Source organism: Crinia signifera, chromosome 4 (genome assembly GCF_055691185.1).
Source record: "Crinia signifera chromosome 4, ASM5569118v1, whole genome shotgun sequence".
NCBI classification, from domain to species: Eukaryota; Metazoa; Chordata; class Amphibia; order Anura; family Myobatrachidae; genus Crinia; species Crinia signifera.
Window position 1 is genome coordinate 216683047 of NC_139220.1, and position 18469 is coordinate 216701515.

The 18469-nt window shown below is 45.0% G+C and overlaps 1 protein-coding gene across 5 annotated transcripts in view; it reads left to right on the forward strand.

Moving 5' to 3' along the window:
- APBA2 (amyloid beta precursor protein binding family A member 2) overlaps nucleotides 1–18469 on the forward strand; it is a 378680-nt gene that overhangs the window by 124023 nt on the left and 236188 nt on the right. The gene's annotated exons all lie outside the window — the stretch shown is intronic.

Below are 18469 nucleotides of genomic sequence, written 5' to 3' on the forward strand. Positions count from 1 at the left end.
GGTCAGTGCTTTACCCTGCACATGGATGCAGTCTCTTTAGGCCGCCACAAGATGAAATCTAGCAGATCAGGACCTTGGAGAGCATTCTGGATATTGGCCCTCACAGCCATGGCCAACTGAAAATGTCGGTAGCGCATTGTAGCCTATGGGCTGCAGATTGCATTGCTGGCCAGACACAGAGTTCTCCTGGAACCCTCTCAGAATGTGGCCTCCATGCAGTATGGTCATTGCTGACTTTGCATGCGCAGCTCCACCTGCAGCCATCAAAGAACATCTTTTTGGAGCCCCTGTCCCTGCCTCATACATCAGGATCATATATGGGAATGTTATCCTGGGTGTCTTGAATTTGACAGAGTCAAGGAATAATTAAGGCCTAATTTATTCCATGCTTGTTAGCTATGACCTGTTCTGATGTACTGAGGCGGGTAAAGTTCTTAATGTGACTGCAAGATGCCTGTGCCAATGTAACTTACTGATGGAACCATTATTTTATGTACATTAAGGTACAGCGCCAGCTGGAAAGCCTAAAGCCAAAGGGCCAGATGCACTAAGCTTCAAAAGTGATAAAATGGAGAGTGATAAACAGCCAGCCAATCAGTTCCAACCTGCCCTGTCATAGTCTGTGTTTGAAAAATGTCAGGCAAGAGCTGATTGGTTGGTTGTTTATCACTCTCGATTTTATCACTTTTGAAGCTAAGTGCATCTGGCCCAACGTCTCCTTCACACACCACAAGCATTAAATCCTACCTGCCAGTTGTATAACCTTTGATACATGCACATGGGCAGAATGACTGGTGAGCAGTGCGCGCCCATACATGTGCGTTTATCCGTATGACAAGGGGAGCTACATGAGTATTAGCCTAGGGCACAGGCAACCTTGGCCCTGCAGATAATGTAAATCAGTGGTTCCTGAGAGACCTGGAAAAGGTGCACTGTTGGGGGGGTGCCGGACGCGGTCCCGACAGTCGGGATCCTGACAGTCATTTACCCGATGTTGGGATCCTGACTGTCAAAACGCAGACAGACAGGTGCCTGAGGGCCACCTGCTATTTTCCCTTGTGGGGGTCCACGACCCCCATAGAGGGAGAATAGAATAGGTGGCAAGCGTAGCAAGGGGCTTTGTTGCGCTCGCCATGCTGTCTGAGTATGGGCAGTTGGGATCCCGACGTCGGGCTAATGACTGTCGGAATCCCGACTGTCAGAAACCCTATACCACACCTGTTGGGGGTACTTGAGGACCAGGGTTGGGAACCACTAATGTAAGTGAATCGAACTGTGCGCAAATGTAGCAGCGTGCCTCCGGTAACATGTTTTCCATGGTCTGTTGAAAGCAAGAAAAAAAAAGGGTAAAGTATTGTCTTTCAGGAATTGTTTTTCAGTACGCCACATGCAAAGTTTTGTGATTGGAAAATACATTAGTGGGCAGCACTAGGCTAAAGTGATTTGCAGTTCCAACAGGAACAGTAGCAATAGTTGAGCTTGTCAGACATTTCTAGTGTGGTGAAGGGGGTACTATCATACTGTATTTTACACACTGCATGGGTGACAGCCCCTATTTCTTCCTTATAATTTATATAAGGGATAATGGTGTTAATATGTCCTTTTTTTTCAAATAGAAGTAAATGATGAATATTCTTATTATGAATTGAGGATATAAGTAAAAACTAACATACACTGGCCCTTATTCTGGTTGGTGCGGTCGCGCCGCATATGCGGCTCCGACCGCACCAGACGAATCCCCGCCCACCCTACGGATCGCCACGGCCGTCCGTACACGGACGGCTGGCGATCCGCATAAAAATGGTGGAGGCTACGCCTCCACCATGGTGGGAGCTGCCCCCTGCATTCGATGGTCGTCGACCATCGAAGGCAGGTCCGCACGCCGCGGCAGCTCCCGCAAGCTGAGACCACACGGACAATCGTCCGTGTGGTAGCTTGTATGGGGGCTGAAAGCTGACATCCGGCGACGTCAGCTTTCCGCCCCCATGAGTTGCGTCATGCCCTCATTAGCATGCGTACGCCCCGCGTTTGCATGGGAACGCCCATGAAACGCGGGGCGTATACATAGGGAAATGAGGGCATGAAGCCCCTCACTCCCCTATACGCCCCCTTTGCGGCGTACTAAATTTATGTGCGGCGAATTCGCCTGCACATGCGCAGATTGACCTCTGCGCATGTGCAGACGGAAAACATCGGCGGTACGGCCGCACGCGGGCCGTACCGCTCGAATCTGAATAAGGGCCAGTATGTGGCGAAAAGGGGTATGGATCATATGGTTGACCTAAAGATAGTCCACAGTCATTAGGTTGACACCACTAGGTCAACATACTGCAAGGTCGACATGGGACAAGGTCGACGGGTCATTAGGTCAACACAAGCATTATGTCGACATGGTCTAGGTCGACAGTCAAAAGGTCGACATGGGGGCTTTCACTGTTTGGTACTTATGTAGTATCTGGACGCCCGATTATCGCATCGCATCCGACCAAATCGCATGCGATGCGATGCGATGGACCCGATTTTCCATAGGATTCTATGGGAAAAAGGGTCCTTTTCATTTCCCCACTATCCAACTACGCATGGAGTTGGATATAAACCTGTGGCGAGCGCAGCGAGCCACCGAGCCCGAAGCGTGGCGAGCGGACGCGGATTTGTTAAAAAGTATTCCGCATCCCCTCGCAGGGCTTGCTGCGCTCGCCATGCTTCCGGCTCGGTGGCTCGCTACGCTCGCCACAGGTTTATATCCAACTCCGTGCATAGTTGGATAGTGGGGAAATGAAAAGGACCCATTTTCCCATAGAATCCTATGTTAAAATGGACTCAGTCCATTTTAACATTGAATCCTATGGAAAAATCGGGTCCATCGCATCGCGTCGCATGCGATGGACCCGATTTTTTAATCGGGCGTCCAGATACTACATAAGTACCCACTGTTTTTATCCAAACGTCGACACAGTCAACATGGACACAGGATTAAGTGCACCGCGTCTCCTCGCATGGCTCGCTGCACTTGCCATGCCTCGGGCACGGTGTCTCGCTACGCTTGGCACACTATTTTATTCTCCCACCATGCCCTAGTGGATGGTAGTGCATGAAATACCGCCATTCGGCTCATGTTGGCTCAATAAAGAGTGAAAACCCCATGTAGACCTTTTGACTGTCGACCTAGACCATGTCGACCTAATGCTTGTGTCGACGTGGCCCCATGTCGACCTAGACCCATGTCGACCTTACAGTATGTCGACCTAGTGGTGTCGACCTAATGACTGTCGACCATCTTTAGGTCGACCAACCGACCGTATCCCGCCAAAAGTAATAGCTTCCGAGTTTGGTGGCTGTGCTGGATTCCAGTCAAACTCAGAGATTTTTTCTAAAGGGGCAATCATTTACAAGGCAAAACCATGATTGCCCCTTAAAAAAAACGTAGAGTTTGTCCGGCATCTCGCCCGACCGCCAATCTTGGAGGCTATTACATTTGGTCACTGGTCTTCCCTTATAAGTGGTGGCATTAACTGACTTCTGACTGTCATTCACTACAACAGGGTATGTGTCAGAGATACATCCCACGCACTCTTATCTGTGAGTCATTTTTACTCGCTTATATTTATAAAGCAAATCTGGAAACAGCAATGATAAGGACTGGGGAGCGGCTCACAATTGCACAATCACTTATTAGAAAGGCAGTGTAACTCTTAGCCAGATGCACATTTAATTAATTTCAAGCCTGCATCTGAATTTCTGATTTGAGTGCCAGGATTTCTGCCTTTAACTCTAATCATTCTAGGGCTCATTTTCACACAGATGTATAGAAATATTTTTGCATACAATATGTATTTCCACATAGGTTTTTTTCTTCCTCTTTTTATTGACCTGCGTCTTGTTTCATTGACCTGCTTCAGCTCAGCGAGCAGTGATGCACACAACTGTAACACAATTATACATGACTGCATCCACGGAAACACAAGCAAAAGTATCTCTTATTAATGCTGGGAGAACCATGCAGTGAAGACTATCAGTAGCACTATCTACATTTTTCTAATTGCGTATTGCATAGTGACACTTCCCGAAGGTAATGTTTAAGTCATTATCGTCATGGCGATATAATGTAAAATTCACATTGCTTCATTTTCATTTACATTTGGACTACTACATGGCAGAAGTCTCACAATTTATTTCTTAAAAGAAATTACAATTTATATTAAAAATGTGCCCTTTTGAATAATGGGAGGCAATGGAGACATCTGCCGCTGGGCTCCTGCTCCCAAGGGGGCACCTCTCTCCTCCCCCTGGAAGTTTAATTCAGTTATTTAAAAGCCAACAATATTGCTTCTGTGGCTGGAGTCTGAAATATATAGGTATGTGTTCTCTATCTATATTTTTGAACAGACATATATATTTTAAATGAATTATACTGTATTGTAATGTCGAAGTCAGAGGGGCTTTAAGAAGGGAAGAGGCCTGTTCGTAGGCTCCGTTTGGGCCTTGTCCTCCTCAGCGGTGCAGTAGCGGACATTTTCCCAGTGATCTTTGCTGCTACATTGCTGCTACATTGCTGGCCCTGGGCCAAAGAAATAGTGAGCATAATTAAATGGGATTAGTGTCTGCACCCCCCTGGACCCAAGGACCCATGAGCAACTCACACAGTAAATAGTATCATGCAGGCGTTATTTGCATCATGCTCTGTATTGAGTCAAAGAAATGGGATTTACGGTATATGTAATAATCTGCAAGTAAAACAGTGGGTGTGAAACCGCAGCTGCTCCTACCTTGGGTCATCTGCCGCTATGTGGGCCCCAACATCTGCTGCCACCACTGTGCGCGTGTTCTTTTCCAGCTGCCGCATATTCCAGACACTGTCCTGGTCCTTCCCGCAAGGCTGGTGCATGCGCAGTAGCTTCTATGGGCTGGTTTTGCAGCAGCCCCCAGTCGCATATGCAGGGTGCGGCGCATGTGCAGTGTTGTCCTCATCCTGCGCATGTGTGGAACCCAATTTTTATGGGCTGCCGCTCATCAGCCCATATAGAGGTGTCCTGGAGGGACGGAACACTTCCCAATGGGACTGCCTTGGGTGACTGACAGGAAGTCACTGCCAATCACAGTGAAGCCAGAGCATCACAGACTGCATCTGGCTTCACTCTGGCAACTTCAATCTGCTGGCTAGTACAGAGATTTGGCTCACACAATCAGACACCGTTTCCCCTGCAGCACTATCACATGGTGGTTTCACATGGTGGTTTCCACTTCACACACACCTCCACGCCTGGTAAAAGTAAAGGAGGTGGGGTAGTTATATTACTGTCCCAGTTGTGCACATAAACCGTTCCATCACTCACATTCACATAATAGGAAATTCACTCTATCGGGGTTTTCACCCCTGTCTCTCTGCGTGTTATAGCTATCTATCGCCCACCTGGGCTTCCCAACAACAATTTCTGGAAGATTTCTCTGCCTGGCTCCCACACTTCTTATCTTCTGACATCTCCACCATCATCATGGGTGATTTCAATATCACTATGGACTGTCCACTTTCTCCTCATGCCTTTAAACACCTCTCTCGTCCTCTCCCAATGGAGGGACATTGCCCTGATCTTGTACTCACTAGGCTATGCTCTGTTTCTGAATTTACTAACACCCCATTCCCTCTCTCGGATCACAACCTTATAACCTTCTCAACCTCCTCCATTTCTCCAATCTCTATAATACCTAAATCATGCAAGCCTCCTCTAACCTGCAGAAATATTAATGCTATTGATTTTTAACAACTTTTTACCTCTCTGCAACAACTGCTCTCACCCATTTCTACACTTGCCTGTCCTGAGACAGCTGTATCCCACCGGAACCAGACTCTACAAACTGCCCTTGATTAAGCTGCTCCAGCTGCTCCTCACAATCCACGTAGACTTAGATGCCAACCATGGCACTCTAAATTAACAAGCCACCTGCAAAAACATCACATCGATTTGAACGTCAGTGGCGTAAATCTCAAAATAAAAGTGACTTTGTTACATTTAAAACTACCTACCACTCCTATCGTAAAGCTCTGGACACTGCTAAACAAATTTTTCAATCTCTCATCTCTCATGCCACTAACCCCAAGTCAATTTTTAGTACTTTTAAATCAGTTTTTTACCCTCCCTTACCCTCCCCACCTGCTAATATCAGTGCACAATAGCTTGCTTCCTTCTTCAAGGATTGCTAACATCCAAGATTAAATGGCTTGCTCTTCTTCAGCCAGTGGCTTACTTACTATCTTTGCTGAGTCCTTTGCCACTTTCTCCTCATTTGACCCCAAAAGTGAGGATGAAGTGTCTACACTCTTTCTGTCCTCTTACTCCACTAACTCTCCTCTTGATCCTATACCTTTACAAGTCAGTAAAGCTCTGTCTCCTCTGCTTATCCCAAGCTTAACTAAAATCTGTAACCTCTCTCTCTATCTACTGATATATTTCCTTCTCTGTTCAAGCATGCACTTATTACTCCCTTTCTAAAAAAACACAATTCTGATCCAAACTGTCTCTCTAACTACTGTCTCTCTAACTACCGTCCTATCTCACAGCTCCCATGCCTTTCCAAGCTACTTGAGAGACTTGCCTACACTCACCTCAGACACACAGGGGCAGATTTATTAAGCTTGGAGAAGAGATAAACTGGAGATAAAGCGGTGAAAAGGTAATAGGAGATAAAGCACCAGCCAATCAACTCCCAACTGTCTTTTTCAAACACAGCTGATTGGCTGTGCTTTATCTCCTTTTACCTTTTCTCCGCTTTATCTCCAGTTTATCTCTTCTCCAAGCTTAATAAATCTGCCCCAAACTCTCTTAACTCCTACAACTTATTGGACCCACTTCAGTCAAGCTTTCGCTCTCAACACTTCACAGAGACAGCACTGACTAAAGTAAATGATCTGGTCACTGCTAAATCTAAAGGCCATTTCTCACTACTTATTCTTCTAGATCTCTCAGCTGCCTTTGCCATTGTCGACCACTCTCTTCTCATACAAACACTACAATTCCTTGGTCTTCAGAACACAGCCCTTTCTTGGTTCCCTTCCTACCTATCTAATCGCTCTTTCAGTGTTTGCTTCTCTGATTCTACCTCCTCCTCACTACCTCTGTCCATTGGAGTACCACAAGGCTCAGTCTTAGGTCCTCGGCTTTTCTTAATCTATACCTCCTCACTTGTGAAACAAATTAACTCTTTCGGATTTCAGTATCATCTGTACGCTGATGATACTCAAATCTATCTATCCTCCCCGGAATTGTCACCATCAGTATAGCTCCGTGTCTCTGAATGTCTTTCTGCTATGTCATCTCACCACCTCAAACTCAACATTTCCAAAACCGAATTATTTATATTCCCACCAGCCAAGAGTAGTTACCAACCTGATATCTCTCTCTGTTGAGAACACAACTATTAATCCTACCCCACAACCCCGCTGCCTAAGGGTTATCCTCAACTCTGAACTGTATTTTATTCCTCACATTCAATCTGTGTCTAAATCATGTTACATCTATCTTAAAAACATATCCAAAATTTGTCCGTACCTTACACAAGACACTGCAAAAACTCTAATCCATGCACTCATTATATCACACATTGATTATTGCAATGGCCTCCCTACCGGCAGTGGCGTAACATAAAATTTTGCTCCCCCCCGCCGGGACAATATCGTCGCCACCCCCCCCCCCGTTAAAAGAAAAGACACCCCCCCCGGGGAGCTGGCAGGGGGGTCCGTGCGGCGCGGGGGTACCTGTGGTCAGGGACTCAGGAGAGCCTGGAGGTCCCTGCGGCGCTGATTAGGAGTTGCCGGGGACCCTGCAGCGAAGTGGAAATACTGCGCTACCGCCGTGCGGCGGCGCGGTAAGCACTTCTGACTCTGAAAACACTGGGCGCATGCTGATTGGCTGAATCTCAGCCAATCAGTGTGCGGCCGCGGCCAGTGTTTTCAAAGTTAGAAGTGCTTCCCGCGCCGCCGCACCGAGGTAGCGCAGTATTTCCACTTCGCTGCAGGGACCCCGGCAACTCATAATCAGCGCTGCAGGGACCTCCAGGCTCTCCCGAGTCCCTGACCACAGGTACCCCCGCGCCGCACGGACCCCCCTGCCAGCTCCCCGCTGCACCCACAAGCAGTGGGGAGCTGGCGAAGAAACAACAGCGCCCGCAGACCCCCGGCGCCTCCCCGCCACCGCGGGGGCTGCGGCCCTTTAGTTACGCCACTGCCTACCGGTCTTCCTAAGAAAAGACTCTCACTACTACAATCCATTTTTAATGCAGCTGCTAGGCTGATCTTCCTGGCTGGACGTTCATCGTCTGCTGATCCACTCTGCCAGTCCCTCCATTGGTTGCCTGTATATTACCACCTGCAATATAAAATACTTCTGCTTACATACAAAGCCATCACTCAAACTACACTGACTTATATCTCTTCGCTTATCTCAAAATATATCCCCAGCCGACCTCTCCGCTCTGCACAAGATCTGCGTCTCTCATCCACACTCATTACTTGCTCCCACTTACACTTGCAGGATTTTTTCGGGCAGCACCCACCCTATGGAATGCCCTTCCACGCACATTAAGACCCTCCTTTAGCCTCCAAACTTTCAAGCGTTCCCAGAAAACTCATCTCTTTAGTCAAGCTTATCATATTCAGGACCCCCACACAACCTCCAGTAGCATTCATATCTAATTGCATCCCATCAGGACGTCTAGTAATCTGATGGGACTGCCATGCTATGGAATTCTATCCTTATGTTTCCCTCCTATTCTCTCTATAGATTGTAAGCTTGCGAGCAGGACCCTCCTACCTCCATGTCAGTTTGTAGCTACCCAGTTTGTTTAATCACTGTTGTTTCCAAATATAAAGCGCAAGAGAATATGCTGCGTTATATAAGAAACTGTAAATAAATAAATCCCTTGTATCATATTGCTCAGATACGTGCAAAACATCTCAAGGTCCCACCGAGATTTGAACTCAGATCACTGGATTCAAATCAAGTTTGCTCTTGGATTAGATTAGGATAAAACCTAGGGTCTTATTACTTTTGGGCCTGTTACATTTGCAGACCCCATGGCCAATGAGTATTCAGCAAACTCTGTAATCTCACAAAATGTACATTCTTCAGAGTTTTCTTGCAAGAACTGTCACTATTTTCATATGCCATTAGTTCCTGAGGTCCCCTTATTACTATTGGAGTTTAAAGAGGAATACAAATAGATAACTCCACTTCCAGGAGACGTCTCTTTGTGCCAGTGTGATCTCAGTTGATGCATGTCCACTTACACTATTACACTTATACCCCTTTTACATCACACCTCGGACTTTGGTTATTGCTTGGTTGGTGACATATGGACCCGGTTCGAGGTGCGGAGTGAAAGCATTACATGTTATAAGTGGGGTCAACCAACCCAGCGGTATAAGAAGAGATAAACCTGGGTCGCCCTCTGTATAACGGGAGACATTGTTTTTAGTGAGAGCACCGAACCCGGGTCGTCGTAGTCGGGGAACGCGATCCCAGGTCTGAACTGTCTTTGCGATGTGAAATGGGTATTTTAGACTGCCATTTAAGGTGTGCAATTTAGAGCCATTTTCCAGACTGCCATTTAGTCCTGGTAATGAATGGGACACTTATTTATACTGGTTTATACCCCTTTCACATCCCGAAAATAACCCGGGTCTATCCCAGGTTGTTGCGGGTCAACCTGGGTGACTGTACGGTGTGAAATTAGCTTTTTTATTCCAGCAACCCGGCATGCTGACCCAGGTTAAAAGAAGGGATTATCCCGGGTTGGACTCGGGTTGTTATGCAGTGTGACCTAGGTCCTTTTCACACTATGGAGGAGGCAGTGCTTGAAGACATCGTCAGCTTCAAGCGCACCCCCCCCCCCCCCATGGATGTGCCGGCCCTCCACCCCACCTCCGGCTCAGAGCTAATACCTCCCAAAGCCAGATTGCTCCCAGGATGACCCAGCATTTGCAATGTGAAAGCGATGTTACTGTAAACTGCATCCTTTAAAAGGGTTTAGTTAGTAAATATGTAATTTGTTTTTATTGCCATTAAAAGTTTCCAACGCTTCATTGTTCTCAAAGGTCTATATATCAGTAAGTGCATGAACTAATCCTCCACATTTGATTGTATTTGTGTGTAATATACGATATGATTGAATCAGTGGATCATAAAATTACTGACAGCGCAATATTTTGCATAAGCCACAGTACAGCTTTTTCCGCTAGCAACTGGGTTTAAGTCATATTGTAAGATTCTGTTTCCATCTCCCTGAATTTCATGGAAATATATCCTTATAGATGTGTGGGTGGCGAATAGAAGTAAGTAGCAAATCTCTATGTGTTTTCATAAGTGCTCAAAAACATAACCCCCAGTGTGCTAACAAGTAACTTCAATTACTTTTCATGGGGTTTTAATTAGTGCGTGATTGCATATGAAGTACAATTAATGTATCTCTGTGTTTCATTCTGCACCTGGTAGGAAATTCATATGGGAATGTGCCATTTTTGAATGTTTTTCAGAACAGTAAGAAATAAATCACAGAATGACTCCAGCTTTGGGAGATGTAATGTTAGAAAAAATGTGCACAACATGTGCGGTCTATTTCTGAGTTTTATGTTTGATGGATGCGACACAATAATAATAATATAATATTTGTTTTGCTCTAGGAGGCGTTGAAATGTATTGCTGTCCTAGGGTCTGGGCCATATTAAGCCTGGGCTACTAAGACAAGGGGGCGCCCCTTCTTGCCAACATCATTCCCCTGACTGTGCCTGCTGTGTGTGTACCTCCTCGCCCCCTATGCCCCCCCCTATAATTTATTTATTAACAGTTTCTTATATAGCGCACACATATTCCGCAGCGCTTTACAGAGAATATTAGAACATTCACATCAGTCCCTGCCCCGGTGGAGCTTACAATCTATATTCCCTACCACAAGTCTGCGGACACACATTCATTCTTGGGTTAATTTGGTTGGGAGCCAATTAATCTACCAGTTTATTTTTGTAATGTGGGAGGAAACAGGAGTACCCGGAGGAAACCCACGCAAGTACGGGGAGAATATACAAACTCCGCACAGTTAGGGCCACGGTGGGAATCGAACCCATGACCTCAGCGCTGTGAGGCAGTAATGCTAACCATTGTACTCAATGCTAAACATTGTACTTAATGTACTTAATTTGTTTATTTATCTATAAGAAAATGTTTGACATGGGGTGCCTTGAACAAATGCTGACATTCTAGAGTGCCCTAGAAAGTTTGGGAACCACTGAGTTAGGGCTTGATTAAGAGGTGCACACGATTGGTTGTATGATGCAATGGAGCAAATATTTGCCACTGCACATGTGCTAAAGCTGCACTGACCACGCACTGTGATTAATGAGCAATAGTGTATGCAGAGAAAATGTATTTGCATAGTGCGTGACAGCTAGTCAGCGTTAAGGAGAGATAACGGAGTGGTGGCTCGAGAAACACAGGTGTGACAAGATCATTTTCTGGGTCTTCCACTGCAAGTTCATTTGCATCTGGAGAGACCCTATCATCTTAGGAGAGGTGCTCAGCCTGAGACAGCATCGTTTTGCTCACAGGTCTTATAGCGTGGCTAGTGTGTGGATGGTGTTCCTGCTTATGTACAGTATGAGAGCGGAGGGTGTGAGACTGTGAATGAAATCGCAGCTGCGCATGCAGGGTTTCATGTAAGAAAAAGTCATGTCAGTAAGTACTGTATAGAATGAGCCAATGCAGAAGCAGGCAGGGAGGGAGCAGGAGTACAGCTAGAGAGGCAATTGAGTACATACCCTTGAGAAGCCTTGTCGGATAACGGCAGTATTTTACATGATGAAAGTTGATGGGGAGCCAGCTGACAGTTGTAATAAAGGGGTGATGGGGTTCACGTTCATCTGGTAATTCTAGCAGCTGCATTTAGATTAGACTGAAGAGTGCCTGTTGAGAGCTAGGGCATCCATTAGGAAGGAACTAGAGTAATCAAGACATGAAAGCACAAGTGCCTGGATTTTGGCAGTGAAGACACAAAAGATCCTATCTTGGCAATATTACAAAGGGGAACTGGCAGGTTGTGGCCGTTGTTTGTGATTGTTGAGAAAATGAGAGAGACGAGTCTGCTTACAGTATGTCTCCTAGACACTGCACATGTGGAAAAGGAAGAATTGCGCCATTACGAACTTGACGGAGAAGTTTATTAATGGAGTTTGCTTGTGTGTAATGATGTGCAATTCAGTTTTGGATGGATATATTTTGAAGTTTCTCTTTGTCATCCATTTTGAAATGACTGGCAGGCAAGACGATGGCAGTATTTGAAATAAAGCAGGGTAGGATCAGGTTTAAACAGAGTTGTGTATCATCAGCATCAAGGTGATACATGATGTACCAAGCTCTCTAAGCTGGAGAGTAGAGACGGCGATATTAAGAGCAGCACCAGACACAGGATAACAGGAGAGTATAAGGCACCTCATTCGGAAGTGACAGTGACAGGAAGCTGTGATTGATAAGCATTGAAGGTTTTCTGTCCTCAGGTGTCTGTTTAATGTAATACATGGTATTTAGGGGTAAATGTTCATATATTTTAGACCTTGGAATTTAGTAATATAATGGCTTTTATCACTTCAACCAGATTGTAAAGGATCAAATAGATTATGGAGAATATTAACAAACTTAAGTGGTACACTACCGCTGGAAGACTGGCACAGGAATCCCAGTGTTGGAATCCTGTCGTTAACTTGGATTCCTGTTCCAGAATCCCGACTGCCGGGATGCTGAATATACACTACCATTCAAAAGTTTGGGATCACCCTGACAATTTCATGTTTTACATGAAAACTGACTTGTATTTATCAAATGAGTTGCAAAATTGATAGAGCATATAGTGAAGACATTGGCAAGGTTAGAAATAATGATTTTTATTTGAAATAATAATCCCACAAAAGCTCCATGGGGTTGAGATCTGGTGACTGCGCCGGCCACTCCATTACAGACAGAATGCCAGCTGCCTGCTTCTTCCCTAAATAGTTCTTGTATAATTTGGAGGTGTGCTTTGGGTCATTGCCCTGTTGGAGGAGGACATTGGCTCCAATAAAGCACTGTCCACTGGGTATGGCATTGCAAAATGGAGCGATAGCCTTCCTTATTCAAAATTCCTTTTACCTTGCAGAAATCTCCCACAATACCAGCACCAAAGCTGCCCCAGACCATAACATTACCTTCACCATGCTTGACAGGTGGCGTCAGGTACTCTTCCAGCATCTTTTCACTTGTTCTGCGTCTCACAAATGTTCTTCTGTGTGATCCAAACACCTCACATTTTGATTTGTCTGTTCATAACACCTTTTCCAATCTTCATGTGTCCAATGTCTGTGTTATTTTGCCCATATTAATCTTTTCCTTTTATTGGCCAATCTCAAATATGGCTTTTTATTTTCCAATCTGCCTAGAATGCCAGCATCCAGGAGTCACCTCTTCACGGTAGACGTTGATCCTGGGGTCTTGCATGTACCATTTAATGAAGCTGCCAGTTGAGGATCTGTGAGTCATCTGTTTCTCAAACTAGAGACTCTAATGTACTGATATTCTTCTTCCGTTGTGCATCGGGGCCTCCCACTTCTCTTTCTACTCCTGTTAGAGCCTGTTTTTGCTGTTCTCTGAAGGGAGTAGTACACACAGTTGTAGGAAATGTTCAGCTTCTCGCATGGAATAGCCTTCATTTTGAAGAACAAGAATAGACTGGCCATTTTGAGAGCATAATCAAACCCACAAATGTGGGTTTCTCAAAGGATGGCCAGTTTTATAGCTTTTCTAATGATCAAACCCATTTTCAGCTGTGTTAACATAATTGCACAAGGGATTTCTAATCATCCTTTAGTCTTCTAACGTGATTAGCAAACACAATGTACCATTAGAACACTGGAGTGATGGTTGCTGGAAATGGGCTTCTATAAACCTATGTAGATATACCTTTAAAAAACAGACATTTGAAGTTAGTATAGTCATTTACAACATTAACAATGTATAGGGTGTACTTCTGATTAATTCAATGTTATCTTCATTGAAAAAACAGTGCTTTTCTTTAAAAAAATATAGCCATTTCTATGTGACCCCAAACTTTTGAACAGTATACTGGGGAGAGTTAGGATCAGGCCAGGGAGGGGGGTATTAAGTTTAGACAGTAATGGGGGGAGTTAGAGTTAAGCACAGGGGAGGAAGGTTAGGGTTAGGCTGTGGGAATGGAAGGTTAGAATTATGCACTTAGAGGGGTTAGGGTTAGGCTGTTTGACTGAGGGTTAGATATAGGCAGCGGGGTGCAGGGCTTAAGATTAGATACTGCATGCAGGGTTAGGGTCAGGCTGAAGGGTGAGGGAGGGTCAGGCTGATAGAAGGGGGAGGGTAAGTATACTTACCTGACCCCTGTTTGGATTCTTTCGTTTGGAACGCCGGCATTGGTTATCTGACCGCCAGCATCCTGACTGCCGGTCATCCGTATGTATCCCGCTAGCAGCTCCAATAGATCTTGAAGATCTTGGTTTGTAGTGGCAGCAATCACCTAACTGCCGCTCTGACACTGTGCATGCTATAAGTGCATGCATGCATGCATGCGCAGTATAAAATTGCAGAAATAGGTGCAGAGGAGGACACTGCCTGCTGGAGAGGAATCACAAGATCCATGTAGGCTGTAACAGTGCTGCTGAACCCTTTGCCAACCTTGCTGTGAGATATCCTCAAAACATCCGCTAAATATGCCAGCATCACTCACAGCAACTGTTCTTTTAGTATAAATAACTACAAAAACAGGCAAAGTCAATTAATTGAACTTTAGTGAAATATTGCACAAAATAAAAGAACAGTCGCTGTGAGCAACGCTGGCATTTTTAGCAAATATTTCAAGGATCTCTTACAGCATCATAGGCTTTCAAAGCATTACCAGACAGCAGGGATGATGTATGTCTCCAAATCTTTTTCCTAGCTCCTAACAATTCAGAAAGCTGCTGAGACATAATTTTTTAAGAATATTATTTGGCCTGAAAAGAGTGTTTTTCATTCTTAACTATCAATGTGGACATAGAGGGAGAATATAATGGTGTGCTGAAGCATGCAAGTGGAGGCGTTACATCATGGATAACTATGCGCAGGTGCGTGTATTGTTAACGATACACACTAAGTGATACTGTGAACAATATCGTTCAGAAAGCGCCTATTGTTAACTATATCGCCTAGTGTGTATGGGGCTTTCAGGCCCGTACAAACAGGGCAATTTGGGGCTATTTTCTAAGCAATCTGTCTAGATTGTAAGCCGGGATCACTTCGTGTGGAAAGGGTATAGCGATGGCTATGTGTGGTCCCGCGCCTCGCCTCAGCTCAAAGGGATAGACAGTGCATGCAACGTCTTAGTAAATCTAAAGTACATAAAAGACTCAAGGGGCCTACAAACGGGGGGATGTGCTGAGCGTTCTGAGCAATACACGATCGCTCAGAACGCTCAGCAAGATTGCTCAGCACACAGCGATGTGTCAGCGCTGTGTGCTGAGCGATCTGTCAGGGCCAGTGTTCCCTAGTGAGAACACTGTCCCTGACCGATCAATATCCAGCATCGCTGGGAGATAGCGATGTTTCGAGGCTGCGCATCGATAGCCATCTAATGAGATCGCTTTGAAAAGGCCCCTAAATTGATACATGTGTAGGCCCCATTAGTAAAAATATATTAAAAATACTTGTTGATCCATTATTGCTAATTTTCATAGAACATATTTCTGTGAACACAGGTAGCATATGAAATCAAATAGTATTGTTGTCATTTATAAATACAGTTGTTTGCTAAAGCACTTTGCTTCAAATAAATAATCAAATAAATAATCATTTTACATAATATTTCTGTAAAGCATCTTTTTAAAACCATGATTTCTAAAGTAAGTTGTATGATGGAAAGCTCTAATGTTTCAATGAGAGCAATCCATTTGGTCATTAACATTCAGGTAGTGCTGTATTTGGCTGGAACCTTGGAAATAATTATCAAAGTGAGATTTTAGAGCTTACTATGTTAATGTTTCTTGGCGGACACAGATACTTTTGAAAGCCTTGTCATCACTCCTTTTTCAGCAAGTATTTTTTCCCTTCTCCCTTTAAATCTAAAGGACATGGTAAATGCATAGGCGTGCGCACGGGGGGTGCCGGGTGTGCACAGGCACCTTCTAATGACCTGGCACCTCGCTGCTAAATTAATCCACACGCCGTTTCTGACCAGTACTTGCCTGCCGCCTCCAGCGCGCAGGAGATAAAAACCATCACACACACACAGCGCCATTGCGGCCGGGTCTGCGCAGGGTGCTGCAGCGCTAGATCCTTTGCTGCCCTTTCGTCCCCCACCTCTATCGTCACATCCCTGCGCAGCATACAGCGTGACGCGGTTTACACACCGCGCGCCTGCCCCCTTGGCTCAGAGTGACCGGACCTCACAGAAGTGACTTCCTGACTCCTCACTGTCTGTGTCTGTATGTGGGCTGCAATCAACTGAGTGGTCACCAGGTGTTCCTCATCCAAGGGGGTAACGGTAATGTCGTGAATAGCCAAGAAAAAATAGAAATAATAATAAGTCACTTAACTTTACAGTGTTGCCGGGGGACAGGAGCTGCTGCAGCAGTAACTGAGTGTCTGCTGCAGGCAGCATGTCAGGGGAGAGAGGGCGGGGGGGGGGATGGCAAGTTGAATGTTGCTGCTCCTCCACAAATATATATATATTTACAAATATGCATAGATAAGTGGCCAGATGTATACATGCCTAGGAGGCAGCAATAGACACGCCCCTCAAATTGTGCACCCTCAAATAAGATGGCCTGCGCACGCCTATGGGTAAATGTACAGTAGTATGATAATTTGACTGCAAACATATTACTGTTACGCAGAGTACATTCTTCAAGAAATGGTACCTGAGCAAAACGTACTTCTTTTTCTTCCGTTTTTTTTAAAAACCATTTAGCTCATTCTGTTGTATCAACATATTGTAGGGATATATTACTATTAACCATTCTTTGTAATTATTGCCGGTATGGCCAATAATGCTATGTTAACCGGCAATAATATGTGTGATCTACGTTTACCTTCAACTGTTTTTGTACAATAAAACATTCAGTGGTCTTTGTATAACCCACCAAATTATTGTATTATTATGATTATTATTATTATTTTATGATTGTTAATTATGAATTATTGTTTTTATAACTTTTTATGTAATAATGTATATATGTGTGTGTACTGTACATGTTGTACTGATCATCAACTGCAAGATGTACTGGAGTCACAGAGAATGGTCAAGTATTCTCTGTAAAGTGCTGCAGTCTACTAGGCCTGAGAATCTTAAAAGCCGTCCTACTCACTCACCGCCCGAGGTCTGCCCTCTTCTGTTTCCTGGCTCCTGCGTCCTGCTCTGTGGGAGAGACATTGTGATGTCTCCCTCAGTGCTGTGCAAGACGGCATTCTGGGCATTGGTTAAGGATAGCCACAGTGGAGCACATCACCACCCACACACCAATTCCAACTTTCCAGATCCTCAGGTGAAAGTCTTGAGGGCTTCTTAGAAATTCAACACATTGCTTGTTCCCCCTGTCTTTTTTATTCTTTCAAATAATATTGGGTGTAACAAAGCCCCTTACCTATTTTGGTGCTGTCGGATCTAACCACCATCTAATGTTAACAGCAGCCTCTTGTCAGCTCATATTGTCAGCAGTCTCTTGGCAGCTCATATTCTGGTGCCTGCACTTGCGAGTTCTTCACATGGGGAGTCTAACTGGCTCTGGTCCTAGTGAGCCACCATCTTCCATCAGGTCAGCTGACTGCTGCATCACCAATGGGAATAGAGTTCCTGGTTCTCTGTCAGTCCCAACCAATACACTGCCATCAGTTCCTATACAAGAACTTCATGTAAGGCTGACAGGTTGCCAGTGCAATTTCTCAAACTGCTCTCAGTTTGAACTGAAGTCCTGTGCTCCCCAGTTTGCTCTCATTGGGTCTTTCTCTGTGGATCATTGTTCCAGCCTCAGTATCTCAGTGTCTATTCCAGTGTCCAGCCACAGTACCAGTGTTCCCAAAACAGTATCCAAGTAGCGGTACTAGCCCACTATCCAGTCGCAGTACTTTTGTTTCCAGAATAGAGTCCAAGTCTCCAGTTCCATTCCAGAGTCCAGCAACAATTCCGCTGGTTCTCTGTCCAGTGCCAAGTACCACCAGTACTGGTGAGCCGTGGTACCACTAGTCCCAATCCAATATAGCCCAGTTTCTTGTAATATGCAGGAATTTCCTCTAGCCACCCAGCTTCCTACGTACTACTTCATCTCCAACTCCAAGACACAATGCCAACCCAGAACACAAACAAATCAAGTCCTGATAGTTGGTTTCTAGTCTACAAATGCACATTATCAAAACCGCATATTAAAGCACCTGAAAACATGTGGTTTGATCAAACA